At 42.3% G+C, this 24,389-nt stretch overlaps 1 protein-coding gene across 2 annotated transcripts in view; it reads left to right on the top strand.

Annotated features, from left to right (window-relative positions):
* Nucleotides 1–450: 450 nt before the first annotated feature.
* sema6a (sema domain, transmembrane domain (TM), and cytoplasmic domain, (semaphorin) 6A) overlaps nucleotides 451–24,389 on the top strand; it is a 105,011-nt gene continuing 81,072 nt past the window's right edge. The window contains exon 1 of one of the 2 annotated variants that reach the window (XM_031727303.2): nucleotides 451–826. The gene's annotated coding sequence lies outside the window, so the exon portion shown is untranslated. The remainder of the gene's footprint in view (nucleotides 827–24,389) is intronic. The other variant, XM_031727305.2, reaches the window with a different exon arrangement.

The following is a 24,389-nucleotide window of genomic DNA, read 5'->3' as shown; positions in this document are numbered from 1 at the left end:
GGGACCACCTAAGAGGGAAGGCGGTAGGCGCACTGAGATCAGCGCAGAGACAACTGGCAGCAGACTTTGAACCTGATCATATTCCGATTCGCATTGACAAAAGCGGCGGCGGCGGGGGGGTCGAAGGAGGACCTGCATCTTTATTGTGTCATCAAAATTACCAGTGACAGTTTGCATCCGCGGCCCGGAGCAGAGCAGCATACAGAATACCAGTTAATCTTATTGACATTCCCAGTAACCTCTTTGTTGTTTTTTTTCTGTGTCGACACTATTAATAGCCCCCAAGATTTCTCTTTCTCCAACGCGCATTCCACTGCGTAAAAATAGAAATACAGTTGTCCATAACTGGCACCCATTGACACAATAGCTCCCGTTCCATAGACGTAGCTCCTCCCTATGCATGTGTGAGAGAGAGTGTGTGTGTAGCGGGTGGGTGACAGCTGGGCTTGCTGCGCTCCGCTTCAGTCTGGTAAGAAGCTTCATCTCCAAATAGGATGACCGTCGGCTTTTGTGGAAGGGACTGCGTTCAGCTCCGTAGCTAGTTCTGGGACACCCGGTTGTTTGTGTTCGTACAGTTTACCTGAGGGAAGTTTACGAGGCAAAGCGTCCTTTTTTGTCACTAGTGTGGATTTCCGATGGATATTCCGATTTGAGTGGTGTGATTTGAGCGCGGCATGTAACAAAAAGAAGCGCATGAGAAAAGTAGCGCTCGTATTGTTATCCTAAAGCGAGCACCATCTGAACTGCTTTGAGGGACACATCTCATGGATTACTAAAAGGCAGAGCTGTGTAACCACTCCGAGGGATATCCATTCATGAGCTGAAGGTGAGATTTCTTTGTTTACGTCTAACTTCATGCGCTCATAGCCCGTACCAGCCTTTCTCAAACCCCGGAGGCTTGTTTTCTGTGCAGCCAGGCTACCGGGCGACAAGTGCACCAGCTTCGCGCGGTAACCGTATCAACTTAGTGTGCTTTCGCGTATTTATAAAAGCATTTTTATTAAATGTGTGAATCAGAGAGTGTACATTTTAGATTCATATGAGAACTGTGATCCTTTTCCGCAAGAAAAATACCATCTGGTGATATAAACAAATCATAATTTCGTGCGTAATCCCTCCTATGCTGTTTTTTCATATAGTAGAAAGAAGTGTAAGTGTCTGAGGACCTATTTTGGATCACACTAGTGCGTCTAAACACGAGAAAAAACAATACCAGTGTATAATTTCAAAATATGAAAATAAGGAGGAGAAACGTGTTTGTAGGAACTTGCTGGAGTGGACCGACTGTAGTCCTCCCGCTCCTATGACTTCACAGTGCTTACTTTCAAACTACAGCCATTAAACGCACTTATTAAGATATTAATGTTAATGTTATGAAAACGCATAATACTCGAATCCTCGCTTCATTATTACAGTGCATGACGGGATTTTCATTTGCAATTTATTTCCACATTACGAACAATGTAAAGCAGATATTCATAGGATGGACTAATTGTGTTTACATTCTTTCTATTTCACAGTATTTCTACAAAACTCTGGATTGAATCACAGGGATGTGATGTTAATTAATCATTTTACATTCATGTTTTTATTGCGAAGTGAGCTACTTTGCGGGTTGAGACTTTCTGCCTCTCTCTCGCTTTCTGCGTGTGTTCCATACACACAGAGGGACAGGCACACTGGTTAGGGTGTGTTCAGCCACCAGGTGATGGAGTGGTCACTGTTACTCTTTTCCAAAAGATCAGTCAAATGTTTCTAATTCTGACCAGGGGCGCAGGTTGAGAAGTGGATTTGCCAGTAGAAGAAGTGCTTCTGCACATTATTTCTATTTATTTAACAAACCTGGAGGAGAGATAGAGGCCTCACAAACCACATCCAACACAAGTGCCAACACCCAGTTACTCTGTGATTGCCCCTCTCTTCTCTTCTCCTCTCCTCTCCTCGATTTCCCCAGAGGCACTGGGAATAGCTGGAAAAGGGATTTTCAAACTCTGAATGTAGGTTATAGATTAGAAAGTGTGCAAGTGAGCTGATAGAAATGGGTGAATCCAAGCACTTTTGAATGCACACCGCAAAATATGCATCGTGTCAACTGTTTTCCAGATCCACCACATGGTGTATCAGCCTTTTAAAAAAAAGTGGAAAAAGAAAGAACAATTTCACACCAGCTCTGAGAGGAAAGGGTGTTGTAGTTCATGTTTTCCCCAAAATGACTGGAAATATTTGGGTCTCCTCTGTGTTTTTTCACGTGTGACCTTATGTTTTTTTGCTGTCAGCATACTGTGCTGGGTATTACACACAGATCTTAAATGGGGAAAGAGCAAAAACGTTTTAACATGTTACCTCTTCTCCTCCTACAACATTAGCCTGGAGGCATTGAAAAATCCTGGAGGCATTTTTTTTTCTTGAGATGTTGCACAGGCTGCAAGTCCCACCATATTGCCTCGCGAAGCCTACAGCACCACCAATAAGAGTGCTAATCCTACTATTAGCACTTTATATGTTGACATGTTGGTTGTGCTGACACATGAATTACAGCATGATTACCTTTGTGACAACAGTCTGCCTGTTGTCCTCCTGAAAAAAAACGGAATAAAGCAGGGCGACCAGAGTTGCTGCTTGTATTTGGAGCAATGCTCTGTGGAGCGTTTGATCCGCCGATCCCCTAACAATAGCAACGGGGATGGCATTGTGTGTGACTGATGTGAATTTGTCACACTGTATGTGTGCGCGCGTGAGTGTGTGTGTGTGAGAGAGAGAGGAAGAGAGAGGCAGAAATAGGAAGAGCGAGACAGAGTTTGTCTTTACCTTTGCCAGTTAAGGACAGATGCAGATGTTGCTTTAATATAGTGGGTCTGAATAATTGATAAAGAGCTTTGCTCCTGTTCAAATGAATTGGCCTTCTATTATAAACAGCCACAACAGTCAGCCACTGTTAACTACTGGTCCTCATTCAGTCAGTGTCAATAGTCTGCATTCAATAGTGTGTGTATTTATGCATATTTAATAAAAGCCATGTTTTATTGATGCACATTCTTGGTGTGTGGGCTTTTTTTTTTTTTTTTTTTTTTTTTTTTTAGAAACAATTAGACTACAAGAAAGCATCAAACGCATCTTAGTCATCTGAATGTGATTTATTGATGCTTACCCCATTTTCAGTTTCCACGTCTTTCTAAATTGCTGCCGCCTCAGTTGCACTACCGTAACACTAAATAACAAACCTCTAGTAGCAGAACAAAGCCGGAGAAAGAGCATAATCCCGGCTTTGTGGATGTGCTTTTAACACATTTTGTTTTAGAAACGCGGGTCAGCTCAATCAAAGAAGCTTGGGTTTGAACTTTTGCATCACAGATGTTATGGCACAGTTTCTGTTTTTGGCTGGCTCTCTTTTCAGATTCAGTGGGAGTCTGCTGTGATTCAGAAGGTGAAAAAAAAAAACAAGCAGGAGGATATTCTAACCTGCTACAACAAATTATACAACTGCTCTGTATAAACATTATTTTGTACTTAACCTTCTGCTGCTCCGTCTCATTTTTTTTGTTGGCAATGAGCTCTGTGATTATTTGATAAATACATCATTTCATCTGAAAAAAAAAAATGTTGACAGAGAGAGAAAAGATATTAGACCTGTGCTGAAATTTGCATCTATCCACACTTTTGTTTAACTCATATTTGTGATTTCCTTAAGAAAAAAAAGTTTATTTGCTCATTATACACCATACAGTCTTCTTTTACTGGAACATGTTGCTCATTGTTTATATGAGATGATAAATGGTATTCACTGTACTACAGGCACTTGATATATATCAGTGCTGTAGAGTCCTGTATGCTCTATTCACAGCATGGCTCATTGAGAATGTAATCACTAATCACTAGCTTCTGCGCGTTGTTCTTGTTCTCGCTGTCTTTCACACATTCAGACACACACACACACACACACACACACGCATGCATGGATTCAATGTGTTGTTCTAACTGGCTGCTTTCTCCCACTTAGCCTTAACCCTTGTGGCTCCATAAAAATGACTCTACAGTGCATCCACAGAATTAACCATCCATGTGTTAAACACTCTTCATACTCATTACATTAGCATAATTGATTGAGCGTGTTGTAAACTGCATGCCAAAAAAGCCAGAAGCATGAAGGACCAAGCAAGCAGTGTCTGTTGGTGTTTTGGCTGTTGGTCCTTGGCAATGCTTTGTTGTTGGAAATTAAGTGAATTAGAAAGTGATAGCCAGCTCATCTAGGAGAAGACTGAGAGAAGCCAAACTTTGCCGTGTGCATGCTAGATGAAAACCCATCCACTGAAACATTTCAAATCAGCTTAAATTGTGCGCTTTCTCTTCATATTATTATTTTAAGCACTTAGTGTATGCTACATTAACATGTGGTAATACCTTTGTCACAGCTGGGTTTGGTTGCCTGTCATTACTCAGATGGAATGGAAAGGAAATACATTTGCAGGGATAATCCAAAAACAGCAGGGCTTTGTGTGATTGCCTGGGAGATGGATGAATGAGTGGCCTTGAAAACAACCAAGTCTTGCACTACAGAGCAGATGATGTAAATCACGGCACACAGTGTTAAAATATGATGTCCTAGTTCCCGTCCTGCTGTTGTGCTTTTGCAGGTAAGAGAAGCCAGCTGTGAGTCATGGACACATCCACAGTCTTTTAAGACTCATTAGGGCTGCATCCGCTACTGTGGTTGTGGTTATTTCTGTGGTTAGTTTGCTTGTTGGGAGCCAATAAGAAAGTGTGTGTGTCATGTGGATGTTAAGCATCAGGAAAACCCTGCTTACTGCCTCTTAATTTGCTTATGTGTCTGTGTCTCTGTGTAGTGCCTAAGTCAGACCCTTTTCTGTGCGTATAGTACCACAAAGCACAGAGGGTGGCTAATGGCGAGGGGGGGGTTTGAGTGTGCTCTCATTGTGTGTACTCTCTGCGACTATGTGTGCGTGTTTGCGTGGCGTTGTTCGAGTGCATCTGTCCCTCCTCCCCAGGCCCCAGCGATTGGCACTGCATCTCTCATCTATTAATCATAGAGAGCGCTTGCTCTCTCATTCCGTTGCCATAGTTTCAGGACCTGAGACAGTGTTGGGGTGCGTTACTGCCTAGAGAGAGGAAAAGTGAGAGAAAGAAGGGGAGGAGAGAGGAGGAAAGGAAAGGAAAGGAAGGAGGTGTGACTAAGGAGGAAAAGAGGAAATTATATAAAGAGTGTAGTGTGGGGAAGACTGAACAATTGAAAGAGAGCAGAGGAGGGAAGAGGGGAAGTGACTGAAAGAGCAATGCCAGGATAACGCACCGAGCAGGTCCTCACGCTGTGGGTGAGAGTGCTTCAAGAACCAAAATGGATTCCATTTTTATCTCAGCAGTAAATCCTCTATCTCCTCTCTCTCTCACACGCATACGTACATAAACTCTTTCCATCTCTCCGCTTTCTCCTTCCTAAAGAGAGCAGAAGAATATTTTCACAGTAGGCGTCATCTTGTGAATAGCAGGCTCATGGGGCTGGTGCATCTCCAGTGTGTTACAGTACATTGAACTGCTGCTATTTCACCTTGCTTTACAATGGAAAAATCCTTCCACTAAGCTGAAATGGAAGATGGGCAAGGGTCGCCTGTTTCATGCTCAGTTGGTTGTTTTGATGGCAAATCATGCTGAATTCATGTGTTATTCCATGATGGATTAGTCCATAAATCGACCACTATGGAAATTTCCAAGGCAGGGAATACCTCATGCTATCAGCTCTTGTTTCTCAGTCTCTTAGCATTTTATCATCTGCCTATCTCGTTGCTTTTTTTCTTTTTTTCTTCGGCCCCGTTCTCCTTCTCTCTAGATTTATATTTGCTTCCTTTCACGCAGAAGGAAAACATGAACATGTGCCGGTACTTTCACAGAAGGACTTCTTGTTTTGGCTGTAGGCTTTGTACCTCCCATATGACCTCATAATCTCATCTGGGTCTTTTAATGGCTAACCGTGCACTAATGTGGTGGTTGTATTATCGCCTTGTCTCATCACATCATTCCCTGCTTGTGAGTATTTCCAGTGGGGGATTCTGGGAGTGCAGTCCACTGGCAGCACTGTAATCATGGGATTCTCACTGCACAACCACCTTTCACTCAAATGCGTGTACACAATTACACACAAATTCACTCATACGCACACAAGGCGCATTTTTAGTGCACACAAATTCATGCGTCAGGGCAGTTTCTTTCATGTCAGTAAGACTGAAGAGGGATAAAGAAAGCTTGTCATTGTTAAGGTGGTGCACGTAATGGGTGCTAGTGGGCAGAAACTCAAGAATACCTGATTGTACAGCACACTGTAATTCTCCCTTCACTGTGTATGGACTTTCTGCTGGGGAATTACTATTAGGGGACAGAGAGACAAAGGAAGAAGTGAGAGGGTGTGTTTGCTCTTTGTACTGATGGCACTGAGGTGCTTTTGTGCTTTTGAAGTAATGGGATTGCAGGTGACATCATAGTGCTTGCATTCTCAGGTGCAGCAGGTGAATTAATCCAGGTGGGGGAGGGGTTAAAGGTGTGTGTGTGTGCAGATTTTATAGCTCCGTGAGTAGCTGTGCAAACAGACATGCACGGTTGTGCACGTGTTGATGTACATGTATGTGTATCACTTGTCAAAGTAGAGGAAAGCCAGTGTGTAAGGTGATCGGTATGCTCAAGGCAGAGCAGCAGTCACTCTTCCAGAGGCTATAAGCCTCGCTGAATGTGGGAGGAGCAGTTGTCTCTGAAAGCCGAACTGCTGGTTTACATACGAGAGCCAAACAGAACTTGACAGATTTCGTTTATTATCCACGTTTCTGGATTTTTTTTCCCCTCCACAGCAATATTTCTGTTTAAATTATCTGCCATTCGATACTCTAATGTTGCTTGCTGTGATACAAACAAGCACTAGCTTGCTCTGAGCTGGGCAAGCTTACCTTAAGCAACCTTTAATTGATATCCGAGTCAGCATGTGATTTGTAACAACCATCCCAAACTCATCTGATTCACTGATGATGATCATAGAGTTCTTGTAATTGGTCCCGGGTTCATATTAATTATTTACAGTGGTCTCTAGAGTTCTAGGTACATAAACATAAACAGTATTAAGAAATGAGTGTTACATCTGGTAATATGCGAGCAATCAGAATCAAGGAGTAGATTTAGTTACTAACATGAAAAACCTTACCCAACCTGTATTATCTTAGTTTATATTCACAGTGTTTCTTATTAGAGGTAGAAAAATCCAGACTCTGTGTGCTTCTTCAGCATTTGTCTCAACCCTTGTTAAAAAATCTGTCTTTCCCTGGTCACAGTGGCTGGTAGACTACAAGTGATTCCCCTGAGGGTCCTCTATTTCAGAATCCAATCAGGCAGAACTCCGAACAATATTACCTCTGTGTGTGTGTGTACATTTATTACATAGTTAATGAACAAATTGCAGCCATGTGGCAAGCTCTGGTGGTGTGGCTGGTTAACAAAAAAAAGAAAAAAAAGCAACACTGAAAGCACGCGCACGCACGCACGCACGCACGCACACACACACACACACACACACACACGACTCACCACAAGGCTCCCAGTGTTCTTGGCCTGTCTGTCCATCAGCTCATGCAGAGCGCTGGGCTGGGAGTACTTATCATCACTATGCTGAGTGGAGGCCTTACAAAGGCGTACACACACACACACACACACACACACACACACACACACACACACACACACACACACACACACACACACACACACACACACACACACACACACACACACACACACACATTCATGCATGTAGTTCAGTCAGCTCAGGGAAGCTGCTTGGTATAGTCAGGGCTCCTGTAATGATTAAATGTATGGTGTGACAGCAGCCTGAGCTTAGGAAACTAAACAGATAGGCAAACAGGGTGACTAGCAGGCAGGTAGGCAGGTAGAAGGGCAACTGTATCTCCAGTTGAATATATTTAAATAGCTTCCATAATGGTGTTTACAGGTAATGTTTTTGCAATCCAGGAAAGCGTAAATCCTTATACAGCAGAAAAGTCACAGGAAGGAGGCCGGGGTAAATGGTGCAGAATGCAGGACTTCGACATAAACACCAGTAAACAGATTGCTTATCCCACGTGTTGTTAGGTTCCTGAAACACTTGTTCAAAAGAAAAATTGTTGTTTTGGTTTAGTTAAAAATCCAAAGCTTTGTCCATTTATACTCGAAGCCAGCTGAAGGCCAATTTACGGTCCCGCGTTGGTGTCTGTTTTTGTAGCTTCCCACCTACGCAGGGAGATGGATTATGGGAATTCAAACAACATGGAGGCTCGCGTACAGTCCTTCAACGAGCAAACACCGTGTCGCCCCTGGGCGATGACGCTACGTGTAGGTCAAATGATGATTGGTTGAAAGGTTGGCTTAACCAGGAAAGCGAATTAACACAGTACACCGCAAGAAGGAGAAGTGGGAGAAACAATGGAGCACGAAGAAGCACATAGGAGAAGCACAGACAGTAGCTGCAGGGGATCATTTTAATTATTTTTACACTCAGTTTCACCCACCTAAAATGAAGTTCTTTCTAACCTTTGACTTTGGTGTTTCTAGCAGCAAAGAACCAAAAACAGTGCACGCATAAAAATAGAGAATTCTGCATTTCCAGTTGTTAAACTTATTTTTGACTGCCCCCAAATGGCAGCAGACAGCCAAGCTTAGCAAAAATACGACAAACAGAGAAAACCAGTAGGCATGTTTCAATTACAGTGAAACTTAAAATTAAATAGAGAAATTACACATCATGGTTTTGTAGCAGTTTCCCAATGTAACTCAATTATTGTAAATTGCTCACAAAATGTATTTGTTAGTGCTAATTAGTGACATAAACGTAATGTATAGACAGCAAACTTGAGCTGGGAAAATAAACAAGACTGTCAGATAGACAGTTATGTGGGTATCCAGTAGGCTAGGGGCATGCAGGAATGCAGACTTAGAGATAACTGGGACATTTAAGAAGACAGGTACAGAGGAAGACAGCCTGTCAAAGAGGGTAATAGAAAGAGTCTGGACAGTCAGGAAGGGAGGCAGTGAAGCTTTGAGGCACAGCAAAGAAACCAACGCATCTCCTTTTCAAAATGAATTCTCGTGAAAAGAAATAATATTTCATCCTGCCCCATCCATCCCCCTTTAATCTGGACAAAAGGTGCTCTGTATGTGGGCAGGTAATCAGGCAAGCAGGTTGATAGGCAGGAAGACAGACAAGCTGTGAGGCAGGAGAAGAGAATTTGTGCCTTGCATGATAATATATTCATTCATCCCCCACTCTGATAATGTTCACAGCATGCTTGGGTTGATTCATTCATCACAGCCTACTGGGGGCCTTTTTACGTTATTTGTTAAAAAGCTTTGCTTTTCTAAACCTGTTAAGGTTTGCTGACTGGATTATTCTGGAGGTGAATGCTTCTGGGCTTGTGAAGGTGGGTAAGGCTATAGTGCATGTATTTGAACTAGTGTCTTGTTTGTGTAGGTATGCACTCTTGCATAAATTGGTGTGTGTTGAGACTGAGAAATGTGCAGCGAGGCTTATTTTGGTCTCCGAGTTTGGTTTGATTGGGCAGTGCAGCAGCTGCATACAGAAACGCTGGATCTTTTGATGTGCTCCCATCCTCAGCTAATCTTGGACCTTCTCATCTGTTTCTCTGATGATTTTCTGTACTTTCTGTGGGATCTGTTTAACTTCATCCCAATAACCAAGACATTTTCTGTCTATTGATTATGGTATTATACAGCAGTTGAACCCTTGATTATTTAATTGGGTTTGGAATTAGAGTGAGGAGTGATGGCTACGTGCCGAGCTCCTCTGAAGAGAATTTGATGAGTCAACACTGGTCAGGCTTCATCACAGAGAATTATTTCTGTTTCTGGTAGATTATTACAATCTGTGCATTTTCTCAATATCAAATCTTGTTTGCATAAAGGCTTTTAACTGTTCTCAGCTGGTTGACAGGTAGGAAAAACAGAAGAAAGCTAATTCATTAGTCAACCACCGCTCTCGTGTCTTTTTTCCTTCTGCAGGTTTTTGTCATGGTACATGTGAGCTAAGCCTGGATGGACGAGATATCCTAATTTTACCTAGTGTAGTAATGCTAGCCTGGTAACTAGATAGGAACACTGGGTGGAAGGTGATGCTGTGTAGATGCACCATCTGTTAATCATTTACGAGGTTTCGGAGAGTTTTACTGATGAAGGAAGTTTTTTTTATAACTTCTTCCTTAAGTAAATTATTTTTGTGTTTTTTAAAAAAAATCATATTTATAACAGAAAGTTATGTCTTATTAGCTGGTTCCCACCTTTTTAATGTGTACTGAAGGGTTTATGGTACTGGGAATTAGAAAACATTTTAGAAGATTATTGTTTTGGTTCCTCCTTGGCTGACTTATTCCAAAAACTAGTTTTGCTCTTGTCTGAGTGTTTTCACACAGGAAATCCACGGCTTTGCTACCTGGTCTTCATCTTGAGAGTTTACACTTCAAAATTACATTACATTACATCACCACCCATGACAACAAAGAAATCAAACAGCAAGAAAAGGCAGTGTGATGAGTCTGTGGAGGTGTGGCTCTGACCTAGATAAGATTGGGAGTTTGGAGCATTGAGCTGATCCCGTGGTGTAGGCCTATTGTTGTCATTCAGTCTGTACCTGACTTTGATCTCCATCCTTCCCCCGTGCCGCACTGGATTTGCTTCTCTGTTCAGTCCTGTGAGGTGCAGTCATCCAGGGCCAGTTGAATCCCCTCTAGCAGACTGGTTGATTGTTGCAGACTCTATCTAGAACAAACAGCGTTTCATGCAGCCAGCTGATAAGATGGGACATGGTGGTGTGTTCGCTCTGGCGCCGTTGCAAGCGTCATTTGTTTCACACATTAACAGGTGAAGGACTTAGTGTGTGCTTACAACTATGATGGTGTATGTGAGTGTGTACTTTGCGTTAGTCAAGCTATGTAACCCTGGCTGACCCACACTGTGGTAATTTAACAGTCACAGATAGCACAAACCCTGTGAAGAATGAGGATGTGGTTACCAGTAATTGCCTAAGCTTAAGTATATTGCCATATGCTTTATATGCACAGTGGTTCATGTGCTTCTTACGCACACATGACACCATGCACATAAGTATGCACAAATATAATCATGTGAACTCAGGACCCCGTGACAGCTGAGCAATTAAATGACAGGCTTAAATACATCCAATAGGAGAATTCAGTATTTATGGCTACTGTGAAGTGTGCTTCAAGCTGCACATGTTTAGAGTAACATTATACGTATGCGATGCAGTTGCGCTTGCCATTTTAGCACCACTTACATTTGTGATATTTAAAATGATACAACTCATCCATCTATAATGTAACCTGCTCACACCGTCTGTCTTTTAATGCTTGAATAGTTAATATTTTATTCTGGTTCTGATTACAGAGGTCAGACCACTGCAGAGTTTCAGTTATTTTCACTTCCACTTTACATCAGCATCTTTCACTTCACACCAGGCTTGTTCAGGGCAATTGTCTGTAAGAAGCTGCCTACACGACCTTAATTACCTGGGGAGGCTGTATTTCTTACCTCCACCACTTGCATAATAAGGCATGACTGTCTGTTTGAGTGCTCTCGTTTCCTGTCCCACCCTGGAGGCATTCAGATAGTTATTCCATCATCACGGTGATTTCCATGCCTGTAACTCTGGGCTAATTACTTATAGTAAATACTGCCTGGGTTGTGACTACAGCGTCAACTGGAGCGGTGAGCACAGGGGAGGTACTTTTCATTAATTAATTGTTATTTGGAATCCTCTGTGAATGATTGGAGTCAGTTTGACACAACACAGGAAGAGAGGCGCTATTTTTATCCAAAGTACCTCACTGGATAGCAACAGAGTGGATTTTTGAGCATGTCTGAATCAGTTGCAGCCAAACAGGGGTACTGTGTAAACTTTAGATAGGTGCTAAGATTTAGTGGCTAAGCTTCAGTCAATTTAGGATAACCCGGTGTCTCTTACTCTGTTCTGACTGAGCAATTTCTCATCTGCTTTTCATCCTTAATTCCTCATGCCACTATACTGAGATTAAATAAAGATTGTGGTTGGGGGAAATATTGATTTTAGTGGCTAGAATGTTAGCCGATTCTCAAGAGCTTTTTATAGCCATTAGCAATGGTTATTCGTTCCCTGGGATGCATTGTGTTACATCTAACGAGAGTGTAGAAGCGGATGGCGAGATTGTAATCAATAGAAGCATTAATACTGTTTGCCCTGTGTGCCTTTCCTCCTCACACGGATGACCGCTGTCTTCCTCTTTTCGGTGAAACCACTGCTATCATGAGTTCAGCTCATGGGTCAAATATGCTGCAGTCACCATATGATGTGCTCATAAGAGTGCACCAATAAAACCGTAGTGGAAAGGTTAGTCATAGGAAACAGCTTGCTGACTACTGTAGGCCTGCCATATGCCTCAAGTAAACAGAGCTAAAAGGAGATATTATTCACAGTGGGACCTAATGAGGAGCTGAATGTAGAAAAAAGGGGGGACCTGACAAGTGTAGAGGCTTTGGTTACCCTTTTAACTGATAACCATCTCTCAAATGGACAGAGAGACGAGCGCACCTGTATTGCAGACATTTGAATAAGAGAACAAATAGTGTATTTTATTACCTGGCAGATGATGGAACTTTATCCGCCTCTGAGGGGTTTTAAGGTGGAGTTTGATGAACAAACATCTGTGAGCGATAACAAGCTTTTGACAAGCTTTTATGGGATTATGACCGTTATCTGGGAATTCTAGAAGACCTCCATAAAATAATATACACGGTCATGCTCAAGCACGCAGGTACGTGCACAGAGGTATCCAAAGAAACACGCCTTGCCACAAGTTAAAGGCATGCGATTCGATGGGCTGGGTTACCTGTCCGGTATCTGCTATCCAGGTTTTGGGCTGGATTCTGTGTATCAAGTGACGGTGGGTCAGACATGCACTGGGAGTCAGATGACTTTGTGGTCAGATGAAGATCTGATCCATGAGAAGGTGGATTCTCTGACTCAGGTTTTCTTTGTTTTCCTAGTGTCAGGTGCCTGCTGGAGACCACAATTTAATGATGAAAGAAGGAGTCAGCTGGAATGTATGAGCTTAAACTGAAAGAATTAAAGGGTTAATCTATTAGGCAATCCACTAAAAATTAATTAACAACTACAGTGATAGTCAATTAATCATTTGAGCCATTTAGTGGAACCATTGCTGCTTCCAGGATCTCACTTATGAGGAGGTGGGGTTATTTTTTTGTCATGCACTGCTGAGTATTTGTTATAAATCAAACTATTCAATTACAACACTGTGAGTTCTGGAAGAAGTTGTGTGTTTTTTACTGGTGACATGTGGAGACTCCAGACCCCCCACCCCGAGACCCTGAAGTGGATAAACGGTTAAGAAAATAAGTAGGTATTCCTTTTTTTTAACTTCTTCTGATGACAATAAAATAATCTATTATTAACAGAAACAATATGGTGTATCAAATTGTTTTCATCATAGAATTACATTAATCATTACATTGATTGAGATACTTTTTAAAAATATGTACTGGCCACTCATAGTACAGTGGTGTTATATAAAATATAATCAATCCAATGTTTTAGTCAGAGAGACAGATACTAGTGAATCTCTCACACTTAACACAAATGCTAGATCTCTCTGGCTTGATTGTTTTTGGCAGCATCATTTCCTACAACTCAACTGGGAGCACTAAAACAAGGTATGGTACAATATTGCTGCATAATATAACACTTTGTCACGCCATCTGCTGTTTCCAATTTCTTTGAATTACAATATGTTCACGAATACGAACATCAGAGTGAGGCCAAACTAAGAACACCGAGTCACGGTTTGTAACAGCGTGACTATTTCTGCAATTACAATTTTTGGCAGTGTGGTGAATTTAGCATTTTTTCCCCCCTCTTTGTGATGTGGAGAAAAGACATGTCACTGTGATGTAAGTAGATCTGATTGCAGGGTGTGCTCTGCGTTTCCTGCTGAAGCATATTATAGATCTGGTCTGCTATGTTCAAGCAGAGAAGAACATTAAGTGTTCACTTGAACCCATCTGATTGTGCTCCTGCCCACCCACCCTGCAGCCTGAGGATGTAAACTATAAGCTGTAGTGGTGGATCACAAAGAGCCATTCAACAAAACTTCCTCCCCTAACCAGATCAAATATATAGATAAGACAAACAAACTCGTGTCGGGTGCCCAACCAATTCATCTGATATTTCCCCCGTCTCCGTTTCAGTCAGTATGGCTGCTCATGAATGTAGCAGGTTTGTTGTGTTAGCCTTTAAGGTGTACAGATGCACAGGAAAGTATCAGGTCACGAGAAAAGCTGATCTACCTGCCTGCAGGTAGATTGAGAAATATTACTCGCAAGTACAGTTTGTCCTTGTACACATACAGATATTTTGGCCAAGTAAAACAAGCCAGGAAAATTTAATGACACCTTTCATAGCAAGTGCCGCACCGGAGTTGCATTGCAGTGCAATCAGACAATGAAGACCGACACGTTTCAGTTTCATTCGTTTTTGTTGCTGTTGCTGTCTGCCGTGTTTGTGTCTCTTAAGCTACTGTCGTTGGCTCACGGTAGCGGCTCCGTTCTTGCTATTTACTCTCTACAAACCTGTTGTCAGTACAACGCAAACTGTTGTGCATAAGGAATTTTCTCGCAGAAGAAGTCAGACTTCCACCGAGCTGCGGTAAACTGCAGTTTAAATTAGATCTGTGTTGTAGTGTGAACTTTTCTATTTTAGTTTGAAAACATCGAGAAAGGAGAGGAACGTTTTCATCCTTCTTAAAGATGTCAGTTGTTGACATACTGTACTCTTTGTGTGAGGAGGTGGATGAGGGGAAGAGAAATAGATCTGTCTTTGCTGGAGGTTGGCTTCTCAAGTGCACAGTATGGCACTCTCATAGTTGAAAGCGTGTGCATGTTTTTGTGTGAACATGTGTGCAAGTGTGTGTACATCAAAGTTTTCATTTCATGTTCCGTGTTCTCTGTACTTATGCCCACACCCTGCTGTGAGCTCGTGTGTACTTTACGTGTGCGTGTGAGTGTGTGTGTGTGAGCGAGCGTCTTTGCTGCTGACCCCTCATGAGCTGAATATTGCAACGCTGGGAAGGCATAGCCAGCCAGACCAGGCTAGAGCACCAGAGGCGAAACAGGGCAGACAGCCTGCACACAGACCCTTCTTTATACTCCATTAATAACACAATTCTACGAAGGACAGCCTGAGGCCACAGAAGGTCTGTCAAGGTAGTTCATTGTGTGGTAGGAAGTGAGTTGTTCATATGGTAATAGCTGCTGAAGCGGGTCCCTTCAAAGCCCGTTTGTTTTACTGAAAGTTGTAGTCACTCACTGAGTGGGACTGGATGGAATGTGACAGGGTGCACTGCTGTTTAGTTACTGTAGCTTAATTGACCCTGAGAAAGGCGAGCGAAGGCGGAGGGGGAGGGCGGAGGAGGCTGGGAGAAGACTGAGTGCAGAAAGGAACAGAGGAAGAGGGAGGAGAAAGAAATGGACAGGGCAGTAGGGGGCAAAAACTGAGAACAGATAGAGAAAAGAAAAAATGAAAAGAAACAGAGAAAGAGAGAAAGAAAGAGAGAATGCTACTTCTGCCATAATGAAGCTCTCCAATGGAATCTGTTTAGTCGACAGGAAAAGTCTTATTGGTGAACGCGCAAGTCCCTTTTTCTAATGAGCCGGCTTGTCTAGAATCATCATCTTTCTAATTATATACTTCATTCTTATTTATGGTTCCATTTATGGTTTGTCTATTTATCGGATGCTGATCCGCTGTTTCATTTTCTGGGTCAGGGAAAAGCTGAGTCTTGTCTTTTCTCATTAGGCTACATTAATGAAACGGTCAAAAAGATGCTGTGCCCCTGCAGGGAAGCGTATGTGAACGTTTTTGCAAAACAGCAATATCGTCACCAATGTGAGATAATGCAAATGTCTACACCAGAAGTGAGAAAAGCCTTTATGTGTTCGAGTGGAAACTTGGCTCACACACAGCAATCAATATTAAGAAAAGTAGAAAGAACAAAAAAGTATAAAAACAACAGTTGATGCAATATATATATATACATATAAATCTCTAGAGAGACAGAGAGTGAGTACGGTGCTGCATGAGTAAAGTGCTTTTAGAGACATTGTGGTTCAAACAAGAGTGAAGCTATGCTGCAAACTGCCATCAAGTTACCAGGTAAAAACATTCTGACCACAAATGGTCTCCTCAGTTTATCTTCTTCAGCTGAGGAAACCATTAATGAACAAAACATTGTAGCTTTAAAGCAGAGCTAAGAACAAAAGAGGGTGAACATCTGCAGTGGATGTACATATGTGTGCCTGTGCCACCGGATACTTCTCAAAGTGGTAATGGCCCATATCAGATTACTTCAGATTTTCTGTTTTTAAAAAAAAATCTGGAGTCATTAAAGTTCTTTTAAAACAAAATGTTCATACCACATGTGTTAATCTTATTCTAATGTCTGCTGTAGAACTGTTGTCCCTTCAGAAGAGGAGTCTTTAATAATACTTACTTAATGTCAAGCTATGTATCTTGAAAAAAAGTCTTAAACTGTATGTGTGTGTGTGTGTGCGTGCATGCACGCGTGCATGTGTGTTTGACTGTTTGACATTTGCCTGAAGCCATTACTAGGTAGGTCTAATCTGACAGATATGATGGATGATTACTCAGACACAGCACACATGCTCTAACAGTACACACACGAACCTGTTGTGCATGAGCTACATTGTCACCTTTCTCTCTGGTTTTATACTCAAAACTCTAATTAGAAAAATAAAATAAAAAATATTGGCCAAGGCTCCAGACAGAGACAGAAAAAGTCAGAAAAACGCTCCTGTCCCACTTTTCTATCTCGTCTGTATGAAATCTGTCTTCTGTTTCTACTCTCCGGAGGTCATGAGCTAATCAAAAATGTACAGACCTCGGCAGACCTTGGTCAGCCTCTCCATTATTTGGGTTAAAGCTGAGCTCCAATCGGTAGAACTATTTTAAGGCATCGGCTGCTGCTCGCCCTGTACTTCCTATCCCTCTCTCTGTGGAAACACGGAGTCATTGATCTATTGCCTAGCAGCCCTCCTGCACTCCCCCACCTCTCAGTGAGAACCCACAAAGCAGCTTTCACCTTCAGATGGCATACCGGCTATACTGTAAGGTAATAAAATACCATTGTGGAAGATGACCAGGTGAAAATGCTCTAAGTGACACCGTCGCCTTTACATCACAAAAACCTGAGCCTCAGCAGAGGTTTCTGTTTTGTGTTTGGTACACAGCGACTGTGAATTGTAATTCATAAATTACAGACTCTGAGACACTTGCCCTGTGTAACATTTGAGAATATAAAAGTATTCCTCAGGTATGGGAACTGAAACAAAGATAAAATGCTGCCTGACTCTCCAGCCAAGCATTAAATAGTCTGGCGGAGCACTATTGCTGATGATGATGAACAAAGAGCCCATGCGCCTCACTTGGAGAGCAGATATTTCTCTGTTTCTGTTTTGCTGTTGTTCAGAGGGGAGCCTAGTTTTTTATTTATTTATGTATTTTTTATTAAATGACTTTTTGGAGAGGATCATTTAACTGAAGCATGGCCTTGTACATTTTTTTATTCAATAAACCTCTACAGCACGTAAGATTTAAACTTCTTTCTATGGAAAATTTATGATGCAATTTCATGATGTTTTAGGAAAGACTGCTACAGTGTCACTTAAGAGGATTTCAGAAAAATATCATCATTATGGTTCTGTTCATAACTAGCATTATTATGGATCCTGGAGGATTCAGTCACCAGTGGACAGCTCTAAGTAAGCTACAGGCACAAATGCATGCAGGATGTATTGAGGATGCAATGAAATCCGATTGCTCAGACCAGGTGGAAGGTGTCCTGGATCTGGTCTGAGCAAGTTGGTCTTTCATTTTTAACCGGGGATGTTGACAACACATCCTCTTATGCCTCAATAAACCTATATCAAATAACAGAACATATCTGCAGTTGCAGTTAAGTAAAGTAAGTCTATATATTTTGTTACACTGGATTGTGAGTCTTATTCCAACTGACTGGAGCTAGTCTAAATAATAATTTCAGGTAACAGGTATTTCCTAAGTGTGGCTATATAGTATGTATAGACAGATATTAGCTGAAAAAGAGAGCTTGTGTAACAAACAGCTACTTGAAGTCTTGTGCACAAGGCTCTCTTCTTGCAAACAGCTGAGCCAAGACGCATGTAAATGCATGACCACAGCCTATCACAATAGTGCCTGACAGTTGGGACTTTTTTTGCCTTATTTTTGAAGAGGTATTTGATCAGATGGGAGGTCGCCGTAAAAGCTTAACCTGTCTTGGCTTGTCAGTACTCAGTTCATTGGACAGGAGGATGAGCAGCAGGAGAAAGGATTGCTGGAGAAAACTCATGTCCATAAATATCTCACATTCATCCTCCTCTTTTCCTCCGGTCTCTCTCTGTTTCTCCCTTCTTTTGTGTTATGTTCTCTTAGCTCTCTGCCAATGGCCAGTCTAAAAAAGGTGAGAACAGAAAATGGCACGTTTAAATCTGTGTGTGTATGTATGTGTGTGTGTGTGTGTTAATTAGACTGTCTGCTTGCTTCTTGGGCGCCTTATCTCTTAGAGAAAAAGTCAATGCATTCAAACTGTTTTTCAAAAGGATGAGGAGATGAATGTTAGCGTAGTTAAAAGGTGTGGGCTTTTAAATTCAGACAAAAATCTCTTGAGTCTGTGTCTGAATAATTTTTGTATCGAGATAATTTTGACTTACAATTTTGACTCATGAAAGCCTTTATTTCATCTAGAAGCAGGAAGAAATTAGCCTTTTCCTGCAAATTAAGGCTCCCCTTAAAAGCTAATCCATCTCCGATAAGCACTTGAGGGAGGGACTCTTAACAGTGATAATGCAACTATTGAGACATCTCGTCACTGTGACTTGTGTTACGGTTCACCAGCAATCACTGTGTTCATTCAAAGGCTCACCCTGCTCCTACTCAGTCACCACGTTAGTTTACATAGCTTGTCCAGCCGTGTTGGGTTCCTGTTGCAGACTCTCCTGCTATGTCTTTGTTTGTTTTGGTAATGGATTCCAAGTTGGTATTGTTGCTTATGTCACTTGGTGATTGATGGGAAAAATTCACCTTCTCTTAACCCCCCCTTCACCTCCCAAAAGGCATCCTTGTGTGCCTTGCGGGGTGAACACACAGTGAGTTCCATCCCATTCTTCTGACAAAGTGACTCGCTGGCATCCGGATGCTCGCTTTTTGGACCAGCGAGCCGTGTCTTTAAATCAAGAAGGCCCTTCTGAAAACAAGGTGGAATCTGTGTGGCTGTGACAGTGTAACTTCCAAAGCGAAGGCTGAGATTATATGCGTGGACGGTTTGGGGGCCTTTCTATTCATCGCCCTTGTCGCCCCATGGGGAAGGACTAATTGGTGGCCCCAAAGAGCCCCCTGTTTTGTCCCCGCTGCTCACAAAGGCATCGGGGTGCGGTCGCGTAGAGGATGGGGGTGGAGGGATGCAGCAATGGCGATGGAGAGAAGAGCAGGTTTCCCATAGAATAGTTGGCTGAGATGAACTTGAGCTGGGGAGGAGGTGGGGCCCTCACACCACTAGGTTTGCAAGGGGACATGACACACTCGTTCACTCACCCACTCACTCATTCACACGCTCACACATATACACCCTCAGTGGGGGATTCTGGTGCCAGTTGCTGGCCTTCTAGTCTACAAATGATCCCAGGCTGACCCACATAGTCAGCCATGTGTGAGGCTTCCCTTTATCCCGAAGCCCAGTTGAAACACTGAGTTATGGGTGTTTTCTGGTGCTCCCTGCCTTCTCGGCTGGGACTGCACCGGGGCCCCATGTGGGACGACATTGTTCACCCCGACCCAAGGACAATGAAGCTGTTGGCTGGGCTGAGAGAGAGAGAGAGAGAGAGAGAGAGAGAAAGGGAGGGGAAAAAGATGGGTAGAAGGGAAAAAGAAAGGAGACAGAGTGAAATAGATTGAGATGGACAGCCAATAGCTGGAAAGGGAAAGAGTGGATGAGTGGCTCAAATGGAGAGATAGGAGGTATAGAAAATGATTGGGGGGAGAGATTACACCTTTGGTAACAGAAGAAGAAGAGATACGAAGGCAGTAAGACAGATGGTGAGATTGACAGCGAGCTAAAGACTGAGCCAGTATGAGAAAGTATTGATTGCAGCGTGTGCTGGGTGTCTTCAGCTGTCGTGGCTGATCCAGAGCGAGGTCGTTAGTGTCTGCGAAGCATGGAGCCACGGACATTAGTGGCTCTTTAACAAACTCTGTATTGATTGGGACTTAGAGGAAGACTTACATGTATACCAAGGGATAATGTCCTGTATGTAATTAGCACCAAGGCTGTGACGGTGACATTGCACAGGACGTAAAGAGAGAAACCTTCAGTTGCAAGAAAAAAAATGCACTTTTTTTTAAAAGTAAAATCTTTATTTGATCATTTCTCATCTAGCAATTTTATGAGGCTTTTAGCCTTTTCACCTTCACCAATAGTCAATCTATATTCATGCATTTATGCTGCTAAAAGCAGCTGATGAAGCTAATGCCAATAGTTTATCTTAAAGGCATAAAAAGGATAAATCAGAGAACTGGAGCTACAAAGGTTTCAAGGATCATTTAATTTGTTCCTATTCCCTTCTCACCACCATAATTTCTCCCTCTCCAATTGAACATGATTTGTGGCTGGACTCGGCTCTCAAAAGAGGGCAATTTAATTGACAAATGACTTTGAAGCTAATCCAGTGATTGAGGTGACTGAGAGAAAGTGTTGACTCATATGCAGCGCAGCAGGTCAAGCACACACAATTAAAAAGTGTATATTTACTGATTCTGTTGCTGGTTTTTTCACGTGTGCTCGCCTGATATTACACTGTTGCTTCTTCCACTAGGATGAAATTCTTTCTCTTTTCAAATATCAGACAATGTGTGGGAGTCATCTATGTTATGTGTAGCATATGTACATATATGTGTCTGCCTGTCAACACAGACACACGGATCCACACACCCTTGCTGAGTATGATGTTTACATTACCCGAGACAAGCAGATTCATCTGCGAGACGTCTCTTTCTTGAAGTAGTTCCTCTGAGCTATTTGTTTTGACATTTTGCAGCATTGGCATCCATAGGCACAGTTGAAAGATGGTGCTGAATAGGATGATAAAAGCTGCTGGTTTCTACAGCAGTACAACAGGCAGCTGATGTATGTCACCTGCCATGTTTTAGGTGCATCTGAAAAGATTAAACACTTGTTCATGTTGGACAGTAAAGAGTCTGTGGACATTTTAGTCTGCATCTTTGCAAGGAGTTTGGCATCAAAGGCTTTGTTGCAGTTAATTGCTTGTAGCATTAAAGAATGTACGGCAAAGTACTGATTTCAAGGCTTTTCGTGTGCTTCAGTCAGTGGCAAGCACTTCTGTGTTGCCTCATTTAAGTTCTTATTCTCAGCTCATATTCCAGCTTCTCCTCAGTTTACCACATAACCTAAATAAAAACAAAGGACTTGATGGTTTTTCTCACTGTGTGCGTGTGTGTGCTTGCACGTGTGAGCAGTGTCACTGATTAATGATCTTCATATGCATCTTTCAGCGCACATACACGCACACCAAACCAAACCAGTAGCTCATGATCAAAAGGTTAGACTTAAGTGCTGTGTGTACGCAGCATGCTCGCTTCTGGAACCCATTTTAGAGTGGGGTAAAACCACATGAAAGGTCTGCCCCTATCCTCAGACCCTTATCCCCATCCCTCCATTTTTTTAATCCCTACCTCCTTCCTTCCATTGCTGTTAGAAGATTAGACAACTTTACTGGATCTTATAATCAGAGATGTCAACCACAGATTAAAATACCCGACCGAATGCATTTTGATAGCTCCCAAAAAGAAGGAGACATATGCAGGTCATTACGCTTTTTCCTCAAAGACAGCTGCTGCCTCTGGATCTCAGGACTCCCTGAAAGTCTCTGGCATAAATGGAAGGTAATTACCATATCAGAGATCAAGACTCTGGGCTCTGACACCACTTTTTCAATTACTCAGAAAGGTTGTTAAGATGCAAATTCAACAAAATGGCTCAAACCCCCAGAGAGGGATACAGTTTCACACCCAAAGCTGCTTCTTAAGTTTCGTAGCTCATCACATTTTGACAGACAAAGAGAAAGATAGAGGCAAAGATAGACTCTGGGTGGGGTGATGCAGGCGATCTATAATTCATTCAGTTTGTTAGCATGACGACTCAACGTCTGTCATCTGAGCACAAACTTAATCTTAATTGTGCATTCTTGGCAGCGGGTCTTCATTTTAAAGCATGAAAAATCACCGCATTCAAACTCGATTCGGGTCTAGCTTTGTGATGACACTGTGGATGGGGGAGAGGAGAATATGGTTTTTCACATTAAATATACACGAGAAAGTTTGGCTGTCCTTAAACCGAGGTCTGCATTTCCCCCTTAAAACTTCGCAAGTGTCTCCATGCCATTGCATATGGAGGCACCTCATTCCGACTATCCGTTCGTTTGCTTTTCAGAGTTCTAATATTTGGTTTTCTTGGATTATGTCTTGCAATGCAGATGAATTATGCAGCAGCAATGTGCAGTATAGTACATCTCTTGCTATAGTTATGCAAATCTGGGATTCTGCCCTTAGCACAAGCTCAGAGGAAATGATTTGCATTATATGTAAGGTGGATGTTGGAAAGATAATAAACAAAATAGACTTAGTCATGACAAACTGGATGTGGACAAAATAAAAAAATGTCCATATTGGATAGAATGAAATAACAAAAAAATCTCTTGTTTTGTTTGTTAAAGCTGAGCATGTAACCCACTGGCCACACGCTCAGCTCTCTGGGGTGCTACCAAGGTATGAATGTTATAAATAACATAGCTTCTGTACAGTTTCCCTGCACTAACTAAAACATAAAGAAATCCAAAGAATATTTTATTTTGTATGGCCTGTTAGGAAATTGGCTGTAGGTGTAAATTTGAATGTGAATGGGTGTCTATGCGTCAGAGTTAACTCTGCAGTTGCCAGAGACAGCTGGGATAGGCTCCAGCCCATTCCTAACCCTGAACTTGATAAGTGTGAGAAGATGGATGGATGGCTCTTTACTTGTTATGAGTCCATTTTGATTAAATATCTCTACAACAAGAAGATCTGAGGGTTTACCAGTGGGAACCAACAGAAACTGTAATTTTAAAGTTGTTGAAAAGCTGAAAAATTTGTTTTCGCTAACCGCCTGCCTGACGGTCTAGGCGACTGACCAACATTTGGCATCCTTACAAACCCAATGCTCTTGCTACCACTGGGCTAGCAAGATCTGACTGATATGAACACTGAGTGAAACTGGCATACCCTGTGTTTGTGCTGTTGAGTAATTTCACAGTTTCAAGGCACTGAAAAAGAAGAAAAAAAATCTAGACTGTTTTGAAAAATGTTTTTGAGAGGACGAGATGGTGCATCTTTATTGAACTTTAAGAGTTGTTTTTTTTTTTTTTTTTAGCTAAAGCTACCAGTGGAATAAAACCAGATATAAGAATGATCATGGCTGTACAGGGAGGCTTAGAGGAAATCATCAGAAGAAGTTACTGAAAGATTTGGCAGACCACTCTGGTTGGACTGGTGCTGCCAGGAACGCTGGGAACACTCTATATATCTAAGTGTGTGTGTATGTGTTCCTGGGTGTGCATGTGAGTGCCAGGGCCTGGAGGAGGGAAGTCTCTCGCTGAGGTCATGCCATGTAAGCCTTTCCTCTGGGGCCCACCCTGCCTGGCAGCCACACACACACACACTGGAGCTAGCTCCACACGGAGACTTGTGGAGACTCCGCGGCTTTGTGCTATGAAAGGCTGTCTGTTGACTCTGTGTTTCCCTCATCATGATGGCCTCATTATGACGGACCTGAATTGTGTTGGCATGGATGTGTGTGTACGTGTGTGTTTTTGAGTAAACTGAAAAAAGGAGGAGAAAAACGAGAAGAAGATTGACAGATCCAGTGACACAAAGGCCTTGATGTGCGTTCATGTGCAGCATGTTCATTCAGTGTGTGCATCTGTGTGTGTGTGTGTGTGCTCAGGGGGTATTCACATGTACTAGAGTGCTGGAGTGTATCAACAGGATGTTTCTTCGCGGTGAATACTTTTGGTAGGATGTCTTTATATAGTGAAAGAACAGGACTCCTACAGTTTCAAGGAAAGCACTGAGGGGCCTATGTAATAATTCATTAAACTACATATTATACATCAAGTTTGCTTTCTAT

Source organism: Oreochromis aureus, linkage group 12 (genome assembly GCF_013358895.1).
Source record: "Oreochromis aureus strain Israel breed Guangdong linkage group 12, ZZ_aureus, whole genome shotgun sequence".
NCBI classification, from domain to species: domain Eukaryota; kingdom Metazoa; phylum Chordata; class Actinopteri; order Cichliformes; family Cichlidae; genus Oreochromis; species Oreochromis aureus.
The sequence above is the reverse complement of the archived record's forward strand: the minus strand, read 5'-3'. Positions and strand labels throughout refer to the sequence as shown.